This window comes from Apteryx mantelli, chromosome 3 (genome assembly GCF_036417845.1).
Source record: "Apteryx mantelli isolate bAptMan1 chromosome 3, bAptMan1.hap1, whole genome shotgun sequence".
NCBI classification, from domain to species: domain Eukaryota; kingdom Metazoa; phylum Chordata; class Aves; order Apterygiformes; family Apterygidae; genus Apteryx; species Apteryx mantelli.
In genome coordinates, this window is record NC_089980.1 from 17,145,381 (window position 1) to 17,167,428 (window position 22,048).

The window sequence follows — 22,048 nt, forward strand, 5'->3', positions numbered from 1 at the left end:
GTCTCAAAATGACTTTGTGCATGACTAACAGTCATACCTTTCTGGATTAGGATTATGTTGTAAGTGGCTCCAGCAAAACTTGGAGAGTTCTTTGATATAATAGCAACTTTGAAAATGCCAAAGGCAACCTCTTTTTCATGCAATATGTCTGATTTATTTTTTTATTCTTTTTTTACAAATTCAGTATTCACTTTGATTTCAGTCCTTCAGTGCTTCCTGTTTTTCTGGGTTCCCAGTATTTATAGTTTCACTGTACTGACCACTGTGTTTTATGTAGTAATATAAAAGGACCTTCTAATTTCAAAGGAAAACTGTCCTCATTTAGGAGCTACACCCTTATTTCCCAGTGTCTCACTCCAGCTTTAACCTCCAGAAGCTTGTGTTGCTCTCTCCGTGTTTGGTAGAAGATGCTTCAGTTGAACCCCTCCTTCCTGAAGAAATGGTAGTGGGGAGCATTCACAGCAGTCATTTTTCGAGCTAGCTTATATATGCAGGGGGCTTACAGGTGGAATTGTGTGCAGTTGTTATTCTCCACAGAAATATGTGTTTAGTGTCAAGTCTAAACACAGAGGTAAGGAACAACCTAGACTGTTGCCTAAGGGATGTGTGGCAGAAGGCTGTGCTGCAACTCCACTGTCTGTCAGCAGATTTCCATGGGATGAATCTTGTGCTACTGCAGGTTCCTCTGAGATCCCGTAAACCTGAGATTTATGGAGCTGTGTGTTTCTGGGGTGAATTACAAGCCTCTGAACCTGAGAAATATGTTGGTGATAACTTGGGCTCCTTCTGTATATTTGAACCTCCTTGTTGCTCTTTTGTAGGAGAGGAAGTTGCTTTTTCTTATTTGGCTGCATGTTAGTTTTGCTTTTAGCTTGGGTTCTTTACCCTCCTTCTGTTGTGTGATCATAAATTAATAAAGCAATGGCTTTGCACAGCCAAGAAGCTGTGCGCTTTGGCATGTTTTAATATGATCATTTTGAAGTAGGAAGAAAGGATGCTGTTTATTAGATGATGTTTCTTTAAATCCCTGAAGATTCAGATTTTCAGCTCAGTCCTCACAGGACTTCTTTGTAGGTCACTTATGTGTGATACCCTGATTGCACCCATGATTTGGAGATGTCTGCGTTCAAGTGACCTAAATTGCATTGGGGGAGGGAGGGAAAGGGGGAGGCAGGGAAGGACTGGGGGATGGTGGGAACCAGTCTGTCTGAAAACTCAACAAAATACAGTGTGGCTTTCTGGAGAAATCAGTTGAGCCATTGGACCTGTTTAATAACTATTCAAAATATAAAGGAATAGATCAATTCAGTCAGGAGATAGATACAGTTCATGTATCAGCTAACTAAGACTGTGGGCAGAGGTAAAAATGCAATTAGAGGTATGGCTATGGAGGTGAAAGAGGCTCGACAATGCAGTGTCTGGCACGGTACAGTCCAGTAAACGAACTTAAATTGGCTGCATTAATACAAAGTTTTTCTGAGAGTGAAGGAGTGTTCTAGAAGTGATGGTCCCATTAGCGAAGTGATATGCCTTTATTAATGTTATGCAGCTGCAATAATCTTAATGGAGCAATCCAGTGTTCTTCCCAAAGGAAGACCTTATCTCATTTATTAATTGTCTTTCTAGTAGTTACGAGTCCATCTGATCTTGGATACGTCTGCAGAGTGAAAATTTTGATACTGCAGATAGGGAGTGGTTTTAATGCAACATGCTGGTAGCTGTGTCCTCCGCAAGGGTCTGTGCTCACTGACTCGCATCTTGCTACATATTTCCTACTAGCTTTACTCCTGACTCTGTAAATATTCAGCCTGAATTGGAGCCTGACTTAGTCACCTGTTACAGTGTGTGAAGCAAGTGGTGCCTTCTTTCGAATGCTGGCAAGTGGCGTTTAAGTGTACCAGTGTTGGGATATGGGAGACGTTAGCCTGTTGTGCAGCCCTCTGGTGTTTCATCTGCTTAGAAAGTGAGGTAGTGATTAGCAGAGTGAGACAGCAGAGCAGGCATGGTTGTAGAAAGCTCCCTTCCTGAACCTTGAGAAGGTGCTGATGCTGGCTGCAGTATCGAATGCTGTTCTCTATGCTTTCCTCTCACCTGTGCTACCTTGCTACGCTCTAAGCAGAAAAGAGCGTAATTTCCCCCGACACCTGCTTAGAAAAAAAAAGAAAAAGCAAAAAAAAAATAAAGATGAAATATGAACCACAGACTGTTTTGTACTTCACATAGTAATTTTAAGTGACGCTTGTTGGGGAAAATCTAGCTTTTCAGTTGGTGCAAAGTAGTACTTAGTAAAACTACACTAGTTTTTTTGCTGTACAGAGATGTCGTGGTGGGAACGCAGTTGTGTTGTCTGGGGGCTGGTTCCAGGAGGAGTCCTCATGTGCCTGTGCCGATCAGGGGAGGGCCAAGACGCGCAGGAGGTGTGAGTGGAGGGCGTTCATATCTTGTGCATAGACAGACAAGCCGTCTCTCCTTCTTGGTACGATACCTTCCCTTATCACAGTCAAGCGAGGTACCTTAGAGGTGAAGTGACTTGAAAGGTGTAGGATTGCATGCTCTGAATTGCTCTCTAGAGTCCTCTCTGTCAGTCATGGAGGTATTTTGGCTTCTAATCTCAATCTCCTCGCTCTTTTCCCCCTGCCCCCTTCTACTTCAGCAGGGAATTTGGATACCCGTAGCAGAGGACAGAATACCACCCAGCTAATCCTCTGGAGTATAGCTATTGCACAGCTTCCTACTCAGGAGCTGAATGTATGGCTTATGCCCTGAAGCAAACTGTATAATGCTCGGAGAACAGAGAATGCTTTTCTTTTTTTTTTGTGTGTGTGTGTGTGTCTTTCTTTTTTTTTTCTTTGCTGCTGGAATAAATTACCATGTCCGAGTGCCATGGTTTGGACTTATCCCTAGATGGGCATCACCAATAACATGCATTGAGCAAATAATATTGACTTGAAAAGATGCCTCTTGCAGATTCTATGGCTTTGCTACAGATGGAAAAATAACAGCATTTGGGGACTTACAATGTATTATTTTTTTCCAAGATTAAGCCCACTGGTGCTTTCCTCTCTGCATCCTTCAGCATGATTTTTGTAGATCATGCGATGCTGCCCTTTAGCCATATGGGCCTGTTAAATGGTCTACCAAGCCTAATATGCAGTATACATGGGGTGAATAATCCAAGAGAAAAATAAAATGGCTTCATCTCTAATATTCCTTTCTGTCTTTGCCAGTAAAGAATGCTATTCTTTGTGTTTCTTTGTGGTTGACACAATACCTCTGGATCCATGTACAATATTCAGTATAAACATACGGTGCTTTTGAGTTGTGGTTATGACCTCCTGTGTCCAGCTGTTTAACTTCCTCAAGAAAGTTCTCTCGGGCCAAAAAGTGATGTGTATGATGTGAAATTCAAGGGGGATGGACACAGACCTAGAAGAACTGTTACCCAGTTCTTCTGTTGACCAGAAGAACTGGGTAAAATTATCTTATTTTCTCCTTAAACGGAGATTGCAGTATTTTTGTTGCATAGCTATAGAATGAATGAAGATAGGAAATTAAACTTGAGGGACTGTTACGGAGTGAAAGCTTCCTACTGTTTATAGCTCTGTAATGCTGTTCATATTGTAGGATTGTCAGTTGCTGAGGGAAGTGTTTGTGGTTTCAGCACTTAGATTTTTTTTTCTTTCTTCAGTTGGACAAAAGAATAGTAATCTGCAAAATAAGTTTATTTTTTTCCTTACACACACATACACAGGGTGATAAGATCTCTCTCTCCCACCCCCTTTCAAAGTATATTTATGGGGCTTTTCACTGCTGTGAGGGCACAGTACATAATCATCAGCATATAAGGGGGAAAAAAGGCCTTCTGAACATCTGTAATTGCTAGGAGACAGAAAGGAAAGTGTCTGTACTGTCGATGATCCACACAGGTTTAGTTGCCACAAGTAGATTTAAGTCAAAAGTTGGCCTAAGTTCAACTTGCAGCAGCATTAAGCACCTATACCTCCATTAATGCTTATTAAAGAAGCAGTGTTGATGGCATGAATAGGTGACCAATAGTTCTATTTTCTTTGTTAGAATTACATAAAATATGTTTTTTTCAGAATTGATTACAGAATTCCCACCACAGAAGAGGTGGTGTGGTGTGCTTCACTTAACAGCAGAATAGCATTAGTTTCTTGAGTTTCCTAACTTTTAATTTATTTTTCTCCTGGAAATTCGTATAGATTCTCTTTGTCTGTTTTCTGTAATTTAATGAGCTTGCTTTTATCTGGATTTTGAAGAATTTACAATGATGGACAGGGGCATATCGTGCAGAAGGGTTAAAGTGAAAAAAGCATAGTAGGAAGTTTTAAGCTATCAAGTGTTTTTTTGTGTGAAACTTATACTACTATTCTCAAAGAAAAAAAAAGCGATTGAGTTGCTTAAGAGGTTTTAGATTGGCTGGCTGATCAATATCAAGTATTAGTAACGCTATATTAGAAAAGACTTACGCTACACATTTAGGCCTTATTAATTACCATGATGTCCATTTATTGATACTAACACTTGATCATATACAACAGATTATTTAGAAGTTATTCTTGATGAATGTTGTTCATATATATTATATGGCTTGATCTTGCAAACCTTTACTCTTGAGGGTAGTCAATTGTCTTCAAAGATTTGCAAGAATGGCCCATATGCAATACAGCCTCGATTATCCAAATGTCAGGGGAGACATTGAATAAGTTCATATAATCGACATTTTGAATAATGAGGAAATTTTCAGTGCAATTAATAGATGTCAGGGGACAACGACCATCTTTCAGATGACAGGGAGTTTTCAGAAAATTTAGATTTTGATGGCAGAGTTTCTCATGTATGTGCTACTGACAGATTGAAATTGCAGAACATTTCAAATGTACCTATATATCCTTTAATAGCCCTTCCTCTGAAATTCTAGATTAGCCTGAGTTCTATTTACTACGGTATTGGTATTACCGGTCAGATTGTCTCAAGCACTTAGCCTAACATTGCGGTAATTCTGCTGTTAAGAATTAGATTCAAGGGATGCAGCGTTAGCTCAATATTCTAATCTTCTGAAATAAAATATTATTTTGAAATACATCAATCTCAGATTTGGAATCTAGTTCTAACAAAAAAAAAATCTGTAACAGACAAAAAGTAAATTAAGGGAGAACTCCGGGAGATAACGAAAAAGAAGAGAGAAATCCAGACTCTTTAGTATGAACCTGAAGGTACCCCAGGGAGCATCAGCTTGTGTCAGACTGACTTTTTGACTTTTTTTTTTTTTTTTTTAGCTTGGAGTTGGTCAGTCTAAGATATTTTGAGGCCAAAATTCCTGTTTTGGACTCCTGGATGTCTCTGCGCAGCCAACAGAAGGTGCTGCAGTGGGAGGCACTGATTTCCATCCTCCCCAGATGGCTGCACATGAGCACCCAGGGATGCATATGGCTCTGCCGGCTCCCTGGGCAGAGAGCACCGATGGTGTCTCTGATTGCCACTCCGCAGGTCTGCATCGCACTGCGTAATCCGAGTTTATCTTTAGCAGCTCAAACGAGCAATATGGTCTTACCGGCTTCTTCAATGTTGATAAGCGGCAGAAGCAGAGTTGTGACAGTCGCAACTGATAGCGTGCTTAGGGTGTTTGGACTTTGGTCCTGAATCAAAATACTAATGTTTGTAGGAAGCTGAATCTGGTTCATCAATTTATTTCTGCGCAGAGATGAGCAATCACTGGTTTCCTAGGAAACATGGGTCTGTGCACATGCAGCTCAGAATGCGCGCCCAAATGTTTTCTTTCATGTTGATAGAGCAGAAAGTTTGTCCGAAGAGATCTGATATGCTTAAAACAGAAGGGAAAATAAATTTGGAAGTTGCACTATTAAAAAAAGGAGATCACAATGATACTGCCAAAAATCATAAGGATAAGGCAGAAGTAATTCATGAAAATAGAGAAAATGTCCTTTCTGTCTATCTCATCTATGAATCTGGAGATTTTTATAGTTGTAGAGCCATCTGCTATATTTCATTTATTGTGCAACTTTGCTACCTCACCATCATCTGCTTGTTAATCTGCCTTTTTTTAGGTCTACTTCTGAAATTCTCAACCTCTGAGCATCTGTCAAATAGCTGCTATTGTTTTTGAAACAATAGTATAATGTATAAAGACTTTAGTAAGTAATTTTGCATGACGGCCATATTACTCAGCAAAAGCTTAGTAAGATGCTCACCTCGTGCTTGCCAGTAAACCACTTCCAGCACACCTTAGCTCTTTGTATTTCTCCCCAAAAGAGTAAATGGAACATGATTTGTGGTGGTGGTGTATGCTGGGGCTCAAAACGTGGCTTGGACTGCAGGGCAGCCTTCGGTGCTGTTCTGATTTGAACAGTGAGTTTGAGCTGTGATTGCCAAAAGAGGACTGAGGTTTATTAGCACAGATCACTGACCTCAGTGGGAGTCTTACCATTGACTCAAATGGCTGAGACTTGGACCAGGGTCAAGGACTTTTGGACACCAGACTTGGGCTTAATATGTCATCTTCAGACCTAGCCCATTCTGTTGCAGCCTGCCCCCTACAGAGGCGTTGCTGAGACAACAGGAGAAGAAAAAGAAAAAGAAGAAAAAGAAAAACACACGCAGAAATGCCCCAAACCCCACATTAACCCCACATTAACTAATAACCACCTTCTCGACCAATGTGTGGAATTCCCCAGATTCAGTATTCAATCGGGTCGTTCTTGATTATTTGTTGTTAACAGCAACAACCACCACCTCCACAACAACAACAACAAAACGAATCTAGCTGAAATGCGGAGCTCCTGGCAGCGGGGCCTGGCTGAGGCCGTGCTTCAGCCATACCTTATACCTTTCCTTTTGTGTGTTCTTCTAACAGCAGCCCATCTGACACGACTGGAACCGCGTTACCCCAAAATGGATTCTGCTTGCCAGATGCATACAGTCCCTAATGTGTTCTCCCCCGTGGTTCAGCCTCAGGGTTTTGCTCAAACCCTGGACGGGAGCCTGGGCTTTGGGGTCAAATTCTTGCCTTCCAGCCTGGCTGAAGCACGGAAGCAGCCGGTAAAGCCCTGGGAGCTGCGGGAGCCATGGCCACCTCTGCTACAAGCTGCCACTGGAAATAGGTACTTGCAGGTTTGAGGGACTGGGTCCTCTCCTGCTGGATGGCTGTCAGGACGTCGCTACCCACGTGAGGCTTATGGATACCTTTGTCGCTTCTGCCCTGGTTCTCTGATGTGGGTTTTTGTTTTTTTTTTTAGGCGTTGATTTCATTTTGCCTGCTTTAGGTAAATCTCAGTAGCAGTGGATGATTCAGCTCGAATTGTTTTCTTTGGGGACTAATCATTCTGTCTTGATCTACACTCCTAAATTTAGAGGTTAATCTCTGCAGGCTTCTTCTGGGGGAGGCTGAAGCTTCCACTCTGAAACCTGCTCTGAGAGGACTAACCCTAGGCATTTTGAATCACGCTCTGTCTGAGCCTTTTTCTCTCTTGATTATGTATGGGACTAAGGAGACTGTATTTCTAATTTAGGCGGTTACAGATGAGGTACCACAAGATGGATGAGCTGATCTAATAGCCTGCTGATACTTCCTGGCCATGTGTTCCTGCTGTTTCTCTTGCTTCAGCTTGGGTGCTTGTGCTAAAATGGCAGGAAGCTAGCCCAGCAAAGCAAACGGAGCAGAGGCACCCTGAGCCCTCCGGCTGGGGTGAGGGGACCGGACCCTACAGCAGAAGGAAGGTCCCCCTATATTCTGTAGGGTAGGAACACTAGTCGGTGACTGTCATCCTTGGTATTCTCCTGGCATAGGACTTCTCCTTTAACTGAGGCTAAGAACTGTGAAGTCTTGTTATTGCACAGCAGTGGCACCGAGATTTGGTACTGCGACCCTAATGCTCCTGAGGCCTCTATATGCAGCCTAGGGGCCAAGAGAAACAGAACAGGATCAGCAGTGCTCCCGAGAGAGTAATGAAGATGTGTCTGTCTTGTAGGAACACATCTGAGTTACTGGGGAATGGTCACAAATGCATCATTGCTCTTTTCTAGGAAGAGTCTCCTGGTGCCTGAGGTGTGCCTATCAGTGTGGCAGGTACAATTAGATGTGCTGCTGGTCTGAGAGGAGGAGAAAAAGCATTGCTGCCCATAAATAGCCTCTTAAAATCATCCTGATGATAGTTATGGTCAGTTAAATCCAATAATAAAGTTAATAAAATGGAAGCCCCTCAATAAAGTCAATTCTAAGACATGCCTCTTGCCTGATATGTAGAAACCAAACCCCTGCAGCAGAAAGACTAGAGCTGCACCTCTCACCTGACACCTTCCCCAATTAATTAATAGCAGGTGGAAAAGTAGGAATTTTTGTGGAGAAAAAAGTATGTTGGATAGAAACTTTTTTACCCCCCCTCACAGCAGTAGTCTGACTCAGTAATTTCCACCTCTTGAGTCTAAAGTGGCTGGCATGGTGAGGGAATCGGGACCTGGGCAACGGTAAAAACATTTAGCGGGGAGAGTCCGAGCAGCACTAGAGCTCTGTTCATCCAAAGAAGCGATTTAATCTTCTCCATGCCGGTTTGTGATGGACAAACTGGAGGACCAAGCTGTGTAGGTGAAACAGAACAACGAAGGGTGAAGTAACGGCCTTAGCCTGGAGATCCAGCCGAAGAATTCTGCGTTGGGCCAGAAAGGAAAGGTTTGAACTCTGCAATGAATATTTCAGACTTCATTTGAAGTCAGTGATTTTGAAGGTTATCCTCTTGTTTGACCAAACTAGCGCGTGTGCATATGGCTCAGCAGGGAATGAATCATGCTATGGATTAATTCTGAGCTGTGCAGTTAGGTTTTGACAAATCCATCCAGTCCCATGCTGTGGAATGTGTGGACAAGGTTCAAGTTTGTACTGATGAAAATGGAAACCTGTTGCTATACTGAGTTCACAGTTTGTTTTCACATGTGGTGTGTTGTCTATCTGGTATGTCTATTTTATTTATAGCTATATAAATATATATAAAAAAAAGGAGCTGGTTAACGATTTTCACATCAATATTGTGTTTTCAACAGAAAATGGCTTTTTAGTCAGCAGAGGCTGTTGGCAAGATTTTTTCGTTTTCATCTAAAATGTTTGGTTTTAATGAAATATTGAGAAGTGAAGACCTGGAGTTTTGGCAGTTTTTTTTCCTGTAAAAGCATGAAGAACTTGACGCATTTGTTAACAAATTGGTTTTTGTTTAAGAAAACATTTTGAGTGAAAGTGTATCACAGCTGGCTGGTACATACATGCGTTATATATGTGTTGTTAGGCATTTTGTCTGCTGAGACCCTCGAAAAGAAGTTCCTTGGCAATAGAAGGGAAAACTAGATTTGCAAAGAGGATAGTGGGTGTTTTTGGATTTTTTTTTTTAAGATTATAGATTAAAACCCCTCCACCCTAGTAAATTTGTCAATATTTTGATTAGATCTGGCAGCTTGTCTTTGAAACTCTGAATTCCAGCTGGTGTTCCCTGTTTACTTAGAGAAAGCAGGGGGCCCACTTCACAGTGTTTGCTCTGAGGTTGATGCCCTGACAGGCAGGCATTTGTCCACATTTTTTTTTATTAACTAGAATAAGCAGTTAAATAACCAGGATTAAACCATCAGATCATGACAGAGTAACATTAGCTGCGGGGACCGAGGTGGAAAGGATTCCAAATGTGATTAGACGAATACCTGCCCTGTAGGGGAAATAGTGAAGTGGGCCTCCGTTTTCACTGGTAAGGTAAATGTTTCTTGGGCCATTCTAGGCAGGTATCCCAAATTTGCATTTTCCAAAGACGTTGCAAATCCCTGATGCTGAAGAATAGATTGTATTCCAGACCTGAGCCAAAACTGTCTCCCTGATGAAAATCAATGATTTTGCCAGAACGCACAACATTCTGCTATTGCTGTGAATAGTTTTCAGGTTTTTTGTAAATGCAAAGGAGTGTTTATAGCATACTGGCAGAAGGATATTCTCTTTGGAGAGGAAGAGGGGAAGAGCGGGGGAAAAGCTGTTGTCGGAGAGCTCTGCTGAAGCCCAGTTCGGGGGACAATTCCTGCTCCCGCTGAAACAAATGGCAAAACTTCCCTGGTTTCAGTGGGAGCAAAAAAATGATCATGAAGTTAAACATTCCCTCATTTGATATATGTAAAGAGATGGTTAAGTATGTTTTACATGATTGACTTTGTTGTCCATTTACACACAAGCATGTATTTGGGGTATGGGAGCCTGTATTAAAAATCAGAAGTTGAAAAATGATTTTTGGATTAAAACCATCTATTTTCTATCAGTCTATTTAGACATCCAAATAATATAATAACCTTGCTTGAGTGAAACATAGGGAAGTTCATTCTGTAAGGAGCTGGCAATTTCTCTTTCACTGTTTCAGGACAAATGCTGAGAACGAATTTTTTCCATTATTAACCACTTCAGGCTGTCTTTACACAAGTGTCTAGGTGCCAAAATAACTGTGTAAAATCTGGCCCTGGAGCACTCCAATAAACTTTCCCCAAATGCTGCATTCAAATAGTTTTCCAGCCTGTGTGATCGGAGAGATATTACACAGAGACCTCACAAATCTATCTGTAAACAGCTCTACTGTCTGCCTAGTCATTGTGTAAGAAAAATGAAGCGGACGTAGGGCACCAAGTTAATATTGGTGAAGAAATAAAATGTCAAGTTAGAGTAGATAATAATCTTAAAACCTTTCCTCACTGATCAGTCTTGAGCACTCAGGCTAATAGTGCAAATGTGCTTAAACATCTTTGAAGGTGGCATCACAAGCATAAGGCTTGTAGGGAGTAAAATGTAAAGGTGACTTTTGTGTCCAGATGAGTTTAAATCAGTCTTCCAAAAGCGATCAAAACCTTTTCATTTAATTATTTATTTGCTCAACCCTGCTTAATTTAAAGGTTGCATTGGTGTAGCTTGCAGTCCGGCAGGCCTGGAGAAACATGTAGAGGAGAGCAGAGGACGTTGCAAATTAAAACAACCTCAGTCTATTCCTATTTCGGTGGATGCCCTTCTTCTCAAAGTTCATGTAAAAGACACTGAACCTTAATGTAAATTTGTTTGCCTTTTCCTGTGGTGTAGAGGAGTCATTTCAATTACTTGTTGAAACACTCAGTGAAGTTCAGAGGTTCCAAGGTATGGTACTATATCCAGATTTTCATCCTTTTTAAAACAAAACAAAACAAAACACCCTGTGTAGTCTTGGAAGAGTTGACGGAAGAAATCTTGTGTTTTACAAATGATTCTTAAGAGGTCCAATCTCTGCTGAAGTTTTCATTTGCATTTGCTGCTGTTTGTGTCTGTGGCCTGATCCAAAGCTTACTGAGGTCCATCTTTCTATGAATCTTTATGGGCTTTTTGTTAGTGTTTTTAGAAAACTTGTTTTGACTTCTGTTATTGAGAGGCTTGCAAGGCTGGTCTGGGATTAAACCAAGTCACGGAAAGCACTTTACTTCCATCGCCTACAAGGGAAATAATGTAGGTGTTACCTTCAACTTCTCCAGCCTCATTTCCAAAATTGTTTCCTGCTACACGGTGTGTCTGGCCATTTTCCGTAACAAAGAGGTAACACTCCTCTAGTGGAAAGCACAAGATCATAACTAAGATGATGGAGCAGTTTTACCCATCGGGGATTACACAGAGGAGCACAGCGGGCTCGGGAAGTAGGACGGCAGAGCAAAGATGGAAGTGGGTCAGAAGGTGAGGGCTATCTTGGTAGATGTGTTCAGTAAAACACTAAAAGCAAGGCTTAGCAATACTCAACTCAACTGACCTTCAAAATATTCCTGGCCCTTTTGGCAGTGGGGCTTTCCCTGAGAAATCCCCTATGTGCTTTTGAAAAATGTACCCCTTGTTGCCACAAGTCCTCTGAAAGCATTTTGGCAACAGGCAGGGTATTTCGGGGCTGGGCCAGCCATGGGTAAAAATGACACGGTCGCTACAGGTGGCAAGCAAGTATTTTTACGGGGGAAGAGGCCAACAACTTAAAGTTGACAGAAGTTGTGCAGAGCAAGACAAAATACCTGCCAGGCAAGCCAGACCTCTTCCGTTTGGACCTCAAGCAGCGGTTTCTGTTGCAAATGAGCAGGGCAATATTTCTGAGGCTGTCACCCTGCATTTGAAGGCCCAAATAGGAAATTAATTTTGGGAGCGGTAAAAGCTACAGCTAATTCGTTTGCAGTTTGCTTTTTACCTGCGTATTTTCACCAAAGTATTTCAGAGACTAGAATGCCCCTAGGCCTTGCAGAAGACTAAGGGGCTCTGATAACACACAAGATCATGACAGTAATAAGGTAATTTTTCTTTTCCTGTCTGACTCTCTATTTCTAGTGCTTCCAAAACAAATATTTCGGTTAAGAAAGCAAACAAAAACCCCAATCCCAGGCCCATAGGTAAAGACATCTCTTTCATATTTTTCTTACTGCTTTAATAACAATGTTCCCCACACCTGTGGCTTTAATGAGGCTTGGGAAAAAATGTAGGAAAACTTCAATATGCTTTTCAGTCTGAATATGAAGGCATTTTGTTTTTTTCAGTTGGTCTGGAGCCTGTTGACGCTGATGAGTCCTTCCAGTGAGTTTTGGATGAGGCCCCAGGTAGCTTAATTTTGCAGGGTGCCAGGAGAGGGAAAGAGGGAGCAGAAGTGTGTGGGGGTGCTTCAGAGCTGACTTTCAGAGGGGCTTTTGCAAGGCAAGCTGCATTAGGCTCTTCCCGTGGAGGATATGCTTGCGCTGCCCGCTTTCCCATCAGTTTGCCTCTTTAAGCAGAACAGAAAGGCCCCCAAATGTGAAAAATTCAGCTTTGTAATCAATTGCAGCCTTACCTGCTCTTTTCTCTGACTCTACCTTGCTTGGATACTTGGAAAAAAATAACAAACAGCCTTTTTCTTATTGTTATCTGTGTCTTGGATTAAATTATACAAGCAGTTGCTGACCATATTTGATGGAAATAATCAGCCAAATGGTGATGACTTTGAAACAAAAGCAAAAAGGCATTACTTATTTTACTGGCTTTGTCCTTAAAGTCTTAGGTATGATTGTGTCCGTCCCCCCCCAACTGAGATAAATATGGATGCTTTTGTCTCAAAACAGAGGCCCAAGTACCAAATTGTTGAACAGATTTCTCCCTTGAAAATGCCACTGTCACTTGAAAATGCCATGTGCGCAATGCAGCTGTCTGACTTCTCAGGATTACAAAGAAACAAGACCACATGAAGCCTATAAACAAGCTTGTAACTTGATGTGTAAAATTTCAATGTTTATTTCAAATGTTTTGAGACTTTCCTTTGCTGTAAAGTTGAGTGTTTGCTTGCAAAAACTCCCACCCTTCAAGTGATCATATTGAATTTTGTAGCTTTTGTCATCACTTCTGTTCACACACTCTTCCATGAGTCTGAATAATGCAGTATGTTTTTAGTGTTAAACTTATTCCTGCTTTTTAGTCTGTTATCTGCTTTTTTTTTCCTACCACACAATTTTATTTTTTCCCCCTGCTTTTTAGTCCTTCGTAGAGAGTCTCTTTTTGTTTGTTTTTTACCATCTCCTCCTCAGATGTGGGCTTCTGAGATTTCCATTCTGAACTGCCATGGAGGCATGTGCTTTTAACACATTCTTGTTATCGTTAAAACAATGCTTCATGGCGAATTCAGTAAAGGGGAGGAAGTGACCAGCTGCTCTTGGTGTTGATGAATATGATGATTTTATCAGTTTGTCATCTGGCATTACCATTGTCCTCTTCTTCAGCTGGTGTTCATTTGAGTTTATGATCTTACGGAAGTATCAATATGTGATGGTTTTACTCAAGTTTGGCCAGAAGAGATCTTTCAATAGAATAATAAATTGTCTTTGTTTTGGCTCTGTGTATATTGCAACACCAGCTTGTGATGTTGTGATGAAAATTCTGCAGTCCAAACAGATTTGGTTCAGATCAGTGGTTGCAGAGCAAATCTCCAGGGAATATTTATGAACAGATGACACCCTTACCAGAACCAGATCAGCACCTGAGGAGGCCTTTTGCTCCTGGAGGTGCTGTTTTTATAGAGTGAGATGTAGATGCATTTAATACTCATATCCTCTAGTCAGTAGGAGTCAGAATTTCAGAGGATTTGAGCCTTGGCCACTGCATTTCCCAAAGAACATAGCACAGTACTTAGGTCCTGTCTTAAGCTGGAGTTGACCTTCCAGCCTCAGTTAGAGTGGTGTTGAGAGGCATTAGACAGCTGCTATGTTCCAGACCAGAGCTGGCTGCTCTCCTCAGTAATGTAAGCAATTTAGCCTAATGCTTTCAGATCAAAGAGAAAGTGCAAAAAATAATCATCCGTGCAGCATAAGATATAATCAGCATGCATCTTTTAATATTAATAAATAGAACTTTTTTCCCCCCTCTTCTCTTCTAGGTCTTAGATGTCCCTGCTGGAAAAGGGAAGCTTGAAAGTTACCATCTTCCTAACAAATTTTCCAACTACTGCTGTTGGCAGGACAAGACAGAATAGGCCCCTGCTTTGAGATGACCAGTACTAACTCTGGAAAGGTACGTTTGCTGTTTCTGGTATGTTCAACATCTTCTTAGCCTGGATATGGCCCTGTGGATCCTCTGAAGAAGCCAAGAGTAATTACTGCTATGCAGGATGATGGGACACTGCAGGGGGTCTTCACAGGCCTTGCTTTAGGCATTTGAACAGACCTAAGCAGGCTGCCAGGCTCTGTGCGGTCAAAGGAGCATGGGAGAAGTCTTTCTGTGTGGCAGTGCAGAGCGTGATACAGTCAGCTGCCCAGTTTGCTGCACTTGTCTGTGCTCCTGGGCATCGCCCGCAAGTGAGAAGGGCTTTAGGGTGACCATTGCTGTTCACTCGGCTTTGTGGCACTGGTGAGAACCAGGTGCAGTGTGCAGCACGCTTTCCATGTATTGCCCCCCCCTTTTTTTTCCCCCTCTTTCACCCCTCCTTTCAACCCATGAGATGAAAACTGGTCTCCAGTTTGATTATCAGAATTCTAGGGAGGGGACAAAGTAAACCATGCTGGACTTGTATGTGTATTTTATTAAAGTCTGGATGTGAACTATATGCAAGTGCAGCAAACATTAATTGCCAATACAAGTGTTTGCGCACAGTGGGAAATGAAATCTTGACTTCATTAATGCTAGCTTCTCTGCTTTCAAATGGAGAGTGGAAAAGGGCCTGGAGGAGGACAGAGAGGTGGTATCCTCAAGAGATCTGTCATATGCAAGCATGGTGCATCCAGGTAACTGCCTATTTCTTCTTGTGGCTGAGACAATTCTCATCTCGCCACATGTGCCCATCTAAATGCAACAGAGCTCCTTTCTGGGCCATGCTTTTCTGCAGCAGAAGAGGAGAAAAGTTGGTAGTCTGAGCATGGTCAGTCTTAGGTCTAGTGATAAGTACAGCCCCCAGAGAAGGGGGGTGAGGAGGCTGAGCCTGCAAGAGGTGCTTTCTGGTGACCAACGGAGGGTCTCTGCTTGTGTCAGGGCCTGGCCAGTCTTGTGAAGAGTGATCTTTCAATCATTTCTTCATGAAACTGAAGAAAAGCAGCAGACTGGACTGTGCAAGCTATCTTAAATGAGAGAGTAAAATCCCCCTCCAGAGGAAGGAGAATAAAGGGCATATAACCAAAACATTGCAGAACCTGTACTTGATTCCTACTTGCATTGCACTGATGATGGTAGCTCTTTTCCAACCCAGTACCTACAACAAGAACATCCCCATTATCGTCTTCCAGGACAACTAAAACATGGAAGGGTGATACAAGGTCGAGAGTTGAAGGAGTGCGGTCAAAACTTAATCACAGGCTGTGTTAGAATGTGAATTTATAGCATGTCAGCTACTTAATGATAGCTAGATATAGAGAGTATCTTTGCTGCCAAATATCTGTTGTCTTGTAAATGTGAGGTAACTTACTGCAAATACCCATGAGGTAAGAGCATACATATAGACAGGTTTGCGCTTAGCTCGTCTGGTGGTAACTTGGACCCCTTCTTCTGTACTGAGATATGAAATGGATTCATTCCAGCTAAAAGGTGCAGATGGAAATGAAAAACAACTCGTTCATTTACTTTCAGCGAATTTGAGTAATTATAGTTTAAATAGGCAAAATACCAAATGTGGCTTCATTTTTGTTTATAATTTTGAAGAGTTTACACGTTTCCAAGAAAGATTTACATGAAAACTACAGATAAGTAAATAAACGGAGTGAGTATATGATTGATGTTTTTAAAATAGTAAATGCTTCCCATTTGTAACATTCCTGAAACAGATTGGCCAGGCAGGCCATGTTTTTCTTCCTGCTTTACAAAGCTGTCGGTGTTTTGTTTATTTACTGTACAATTTTTTTTATGTTCAATGCCTCCTTTTCTGTTTAATCCACAGGAGAATTTTGGTCACTGGCAAGATCACTAAATTGTATTAATAGATGCTTAATTAAATGTTTATAACAAAATATCTATGATAAATTATTGTATGTGTAATTAAAAGGAAGGAACAGGTTGAATAATGACAAAGTATAAAATGAAATTACCTGTATGAGTGAGACCAAATGTAATAATGTTAAGAAAAGGACCTGCGTAGGCAGCTTTTTACTTTTTCAAGATACTGCAGCTTACAATTAACAATGCAATAGATCTATCCTGTGATCAGGAGTGTATTTAATGTTACTTAATATTGTCTGCTCATTGTTGTTCTCATCTGCTGCTGCTCACCTTGTACTATGTCCAGAGCAGTGAAAAACCGTTGTTTCTGTCTAGCATTTCTGGAGGTTATAATCCTGACAGAGATGCGATGGCCCTAAGGAGTTGGCAGCAAGGCACAGTCTTTGCTCCTAATGTCCCGGCAGTAGGGACTGAGGGTGGTTACTCCTTGAGAAATAAGGAGTCTCGAGAAGAGAAGCAATTGCTCTCAGTCCCATTGCTAGTGGCCACAGCATAAAAAATCTTCACGCTTTGCATAAAGTGGTGATTTTGGCAGTAACTAAGTGCTGGTTTTGCAGAGGGCAAAAGCCAAACCCGTGAATTAAACAAGTGCTTCCGTGCTTTCCCGAGGGCTGGCCTGCATGGTCAAGAATGCAGGATAGTCCTTCCAGTCTGAAGGAGCAACAGAGAAGTTCGTCTTGTGGTTGTTTCCAGCAAGGCAGTAAAAATTGGTCTACCCTGTGCTGACTAAATTGGAAATAGTTAAATGCAGTTGAATGGAGTGCATGTCAAACACCTAAATATACAATAAATAACTAGATAAATAAAAAAGTTTGAAGGAAAAACTCTTAATAGGTCACCACTTCAAGTTAGATGAATCATGTTTAGTATGGCTCCATCTGGATAAAATTTTTAACACGGCACTTTTCTGGGGTCAGGAATATGTAAATTGGTAACAAACCTGTTCACAAATGTATTGATATTTCCATTATTCTCACTATAAGCAGAAAAGAATCTTAAGATTGAGTAATGGCTTGATATCTTTAATAAAGTGCTTCTAGTTGTTTGAAATTACCTTTTGTTTCAAAATGTTCAATTAAAAAAAAAATTTTGAGTAGCTCAGAAGCAGTTCAGTTTTGTGGGAATTGTACGTCTTAATCCGAAACAATGGGAGTGATCTTGATTTATTCAGGCAACTCAGGATCTTGGCTTTCTTCAAACACAAACTAAGTGAATGTTTGAAACAAGTGAATATTTACTTTTATTTATCTCTAAGTAGCAGCATCCTGTGCTATGTGCTCCTGTAGATCAACGTGGGCTTCCAGTCACTTAGTTCCACTGCGCCATTCTTGTTGATTTAATTAAAAAACCAAAAAAGCTAAAGAATAAAAAATTAGATTATTATTAAGATCTGAGTAAGTTAGCTCAGGTATCTTTTCAACTTTTATTTAAAAATTGACGTCTTCCTCTCTTTTTGCCTATTATTACAAATAATGATTGATGACTTCTTAGATTTGCCTCTGTTCAGCTGGACGTCAGACGGGGGCTCACTGGGGCTCCCGCCGGCGCTGCGGTGAGACCTCTGTTGTGTTGCTGCCTTTGCCAGGAGGGAAGTTCATGTCTGGGGAGTTGGTGTTGTTACTACGTGCCTCAGTTTTCCTCATTTGTACAGGAAACAATGGTAGCGACCTGGCTGTGGAAGTGTTTTGATAGCAAGGGGAAAGAAAGCTTAGCATGCAAGCTGGATGTTATAATTGTGCAATAATCTGCTTTCGTAGTAGTTCATGTACTGCATGTTAATGACTCTGTAATATTACACAAACTGTTATATTACAGCGATTGCTATTTATATGGTGAAACTAGGTAGCTTTGATTCTGTGATTTAGTTACAATAAGTTTGCGGGTGGGGGGGGAAGTATTTTAAGAAAGTGGTGGGCATGATTCAGAGCTTTGAATCCCTTTTTAGATGAGAATGTGTTTCATTCAGTTAATCCAGCATAAAACCAGAATTCTGCTCCAATCTAACTTGCTGCTATTGCCCCAAATCCTTCTGAATTCAGATGCAAAACGTTGGAAGTAAACCCTCCCAGATCTGGATGGTGTTATTACACTCTAATACAAACTTCTTCCCAAAGTTCAGGGTGTTCAGATTCAGTCTTGGATTCATCTCTCTACAGAGAGGTGCAAGCCATAAAGCCCAGATTAAGGGGCTTGAAATGTCTTTTAGAGCTGTGCTGTATTTGGCAATTTGTAGTCCTTTGGGGTTGACAGAATTTTTTTGGCAGTTAAGTTTTTACTCCCTGAGTTTTGCTCTGAGATTCAGGTTCAAATAAGTCTGAAACTTATTGGGCAGGATTCAGTCCAAGTGAGAGAGTTTCCCATGGTTTCTGTCTGAAACAATAAATCCTTCCTCTGAGAGCAAGCGAGCGAGAGAGAGTGAGAGAGAGAAGGGCAAACCTCCACCTTGGTTCATCCAGAAGATTTGCAGATGCTTCTATGAACCTGGGTTTAATTTGGGGTTTGTAAGAAAGCCCTTTCCTATTTCTTCAACTCCTGTTTCAACTCCAGGGTATAACCCTGGTTGTGTCAGATTTAATGGGAGTTTTTCCGCTCCCATTTGCAGCAAAGGCAGGATTTCCCACCCTGAAATTCTGTCTGTGTATGACCCGTATAGGCCAAATACTGAGATAATAGGTATTTTTAGTTGAGCGCCTATTGATTTCAAAGCTGAATTTCAAAAACTCAGGATTTCATACTATTCCTCTTAACGCCATTACAACCGGAAGCGTATTAGCTATCAAATGCACTAATGACCTTGCAGATGACGAAATTCAGTTGAGGAAGTGTAGTTCACTGAGAGTGTGTACTTTGCTGGATCTTTTTCCTGTGTTTTAACAAAGACTTTTTGGCTGCCTTGGAAAATTCACATGCCCAGTACCCCAGCACTCATTGTACCATCTGTACACGCAGCACATAGCGTACCTCCTGATTAAAAAAAAAAAAAGTATTGTTTTGCTTTCTAACTGCAGCCTGCTGTCCATGTAAACCGGAGCAAAAACAGTCTGTCTAATCAATCCTTATTTAATAAGCAGCGTTATCAATGCCTTCGAGACAGCTGTACAGTGTATGACATAGGGACATCAGGACATTCACTGGCTTGTGTTAACTGGCATATTCGCTCATCCCCCGCATGCATGGCAACACTGTGCTTTTTTGGCCTGGCACACCGGATCGAAAATTGAATTTACAAAATCAAACTGTAGTTATCTACATTCCTTGATGTCCTCCCAGGTGAGCTACTGGGCTTCATGCTAATAACTTCTAAAGCAAGCAAAGTTTAGCTAATTATGTGCTAGTTTATTCTCCCTTGCTAAATTTTGGCAGGTTGCTTCTGTAAATTATGAAAAATAAATGTGAAATATGCAGATGTCTTTTGTTTGAAGCAGATGTTTGGTCCGCCTTGCCAGAATCTAATCAGCTGTTTCCCCTGAGTTTCTTTCTCCCCCCACCCCCAATATTGTCCAAGAGCTATCTGAAAACATGAAGGGTTGGAGGGGACTGTAGAACAATAGGACTTTTATTTTCTTTCTTTCTTTCTTTCTTTCTTTTTCTTTCTCTTTCCTTTCCTCCTCCCAATTACCAGACTTAAGGGTGACTTCAAGGCAGATTTTAGGCCGTTGTCTTCTCTGGCTGAAACCACAGCAGAGGCTGGTGGAGGTCCCGTAAGGCACGATGTTGTCTGAGGATGGGCAGACTGCAAACACGGCCTCGGCCTCACGTGGGGAGGTGGCGGTGGGTTGGGAGGCCACCAGCGAAAGTCGGCTTTGAAGTCCTGGCGGTACCGTGCAGCCAAGGCCTGCAGCTCGTGTGCTCCCACTGTGGGCGCCCCACAGACGGGGGCTGCTGAGCTCCAGGAGCTGCTCCTGGAAAAGAAGCCCTCTTTGGAAGAAGAGACTGATCACTCTGTGCCTCTTGCTTTGCTCCCGGCCTGCTGTGTGGCATCGCTTGCAGCCCGTAGCTGTGCTGACGGAGCAGCTGTGTCTCCCTTGCTGGGGCGCTGTACCCTCCCAAGTATCATTTCTGTCTTGGCCGCGGCAGTATTGCAGTTAGAAACCACCATAATGTGCAGAAGAGGGTCCAGATGAAGATCACTAGAACCTGAAGGATCCTCCTCCTCGTCATTACAGCTCCAGCAGGCTCCTCAGAAGTTCAGCAATAAGAAATTATTTTTTTTTACTACAGTGCTCAGCACCTGCATTGCACTTTCCATTTAAGGCTTTTGCAGCACTTGATGATTGTGCATGAATAAGCACTCCTACAGGGTAAGTACCATTATCCCTGCTTTGCTGACGAGGAAACAGAGACACAGGAATAGGCTAAGTGATTATTTTTTTTTCCTTCAAAAGGAGGAAAGATGAGTTTTGTGTTTAAAGGGCTTCACTGGGAGTTGTGACATCCAGGTTCTGTTACAGACCGTTTCAGAGCCTTCTGCTGGAAGCACCTTTCCAGCTACCATAAGGGCTCATCTTGTGGGTCGGGGAGAGGGAAGTGTTCCTGCTGCGTAGAGCTGGTGTTTAGCTCTGTCTGCTCGGAGCAGTTCATCTTTTTTTCTGCTGGTGGCATGCAGAACCCGTGCTCTTAAGTTAGGTGCTTGGAGTTGGATGATGAATGGCTGCCTGAAGTAAAAACAACCAGGCATCTTGATCTAGGAGCTGTGAGGTGTAGGGCGGTGGGGTCCACGGGCAACTGCTAAATGATATGTCCTTCCATACCATGGTACTACTTATTTCTACTGTGTTTGAAGCACAAATCAAGAGCCCACTGTGGTAGGTGCTTTGGAATTAATTAAAATGAAGAGCCCTTGGCCCAGGGGCACGGGTCTTGGGATTGTGGCAAGATGCTGTTTATGGGTTAATAGATAAATTGCCGGAGGGAAAGACGATCCAACGGTCTACGAGGACTGTTGGGGAATTCTTTTACAGTAAAATTGAAGGGGGAAAAGGAACAATTGCCAAATTCTATGTGAGGTTCTTTCCATTTAGGGTTAAAAGAATCCTTTTTCAGTCTTTACCAAAGCATTTGTTTAATCTGACTGCATCATCAAGGAGTATTACTTTTTTTAAAAATGAAGCCTCATATGGCAGTATGAATATATAGGCCTTTGATTATTCAAAAAAAAATTGTACAAATCAAAATAAATTTGCCTGAGCAATTTAAAATAATTAACCTTTGACAAACCTCCCTCTCTGGTAATGGAATAGTAACTATATGAATAAAAGATAAGTCGTGACATTCAATGAATTACAATATTCATCCCATAAATTACAGTATAAGATAGCAATATAATCTACATTTTTATAACTGGAAGATGTCCTGCACGGTAGCCCCCTGTACTCTTCAGGTTCATTTTCAGCTTAGCTGCCATATTGAAGCTTAACTTTTGACACTGCCCTGTTTATTTGAGGTCTCCAGTCTCTTTTTGTAAGGAAAACTTTCCAAGTGATGTGGTGTCCGCAAAGGCTGTGACCCAGGCCTGCCTCCCCTCTGCAAAAGGGACGCTGTGCCGTGACGGGAAGTGCATGCTACAAA

The 22,048-nt window shown here is 41.7% G+C and overlaps 1 long non-coding RNA gene across 1 annotated transcript in view; it reads left to right on the forward strand.

Moving 5' to 3' along the window:
• The window catches only part of LOC136991546 (uncharacterized), a 427,115-nt gene that overhangs the window by 315,721 nt on the left and 89,346 nt on the right, over window positions 1-22,048 (forward strand). The window contains exon 5 of the long non-coding RNA XR_010883648.1: window positions 14,436-14,569. This is a non-coding gene — a long non-coding RNA (uncharacterized lncRNA). The remainder of the gene's footprint in view (window positions 1-14,435; window positions 14,570-22,048) is intronic.